The following is a 589-nucleotide window of genomic DNA, read 5'->3' on the forward strand; positions in this document are numbered from 1 at the left end:
AATTCTTGCGTACTATGATATCTCCATATGCTATCTAGTTTTGTTAATGTTTTGCAGACCAGTATTCTCTCTGCATTTTTGATGAGACAGAAACAAGAATTGAGACACATTGACCAATGACCTGTCCACCTGTAACGTCTTTTGTCTAATAGCAGGTATTTCGTCCTCCAGTATTAGTTTTCTAGCTTTAAAAACCCAGAGAAAAAACAGATCCTGCTCTTGGTGTTGATTTGTACCCGCAACCTCATTGCTAGAAGGTGACAGGCTCTGCAGTCGGGTTCACCAGCCACTCTGAAATCTGCTAGAGTTGTCCCTCCACCAGGCTACTTTGGTCATTTTAGACCTTCCTTTCAAAACATGGGCTTCCCACGGCACTGGGAAAGTTGGCCTTGGCTGGCAGTGCCGTTGTAGTTAAAAGCTGAACAGAGGTGGGAAGCAGAAGTAACAGTGGGAAAGAACATATTGGGGTCATGGGGGCTGCAAATATATTGCAGGTGATGAGGAGAGTATTCAGTTCAGATGGGGGTGTTAGAGGTCTCTAACCACATGGGTCCTTCTTGCCTGAGTCTGGTCAAAGCAGCTTTCAGGA

The sequence above is a fragment of the Dromaius novaehollandiae genome, chromosome 11, assembly GCF_036370855.1.
Source record: "Dromaius novaehollandiae isolate bDroNov1 chromosome 11, bDroNov1.hap1, whole genome shotgun sequence".
NCBI lineage: Eukaryota > Metazoa > Chordata > Aves > Casuariiformes > Dromaiidae > Dromaius > Dromaius novaehollandiae.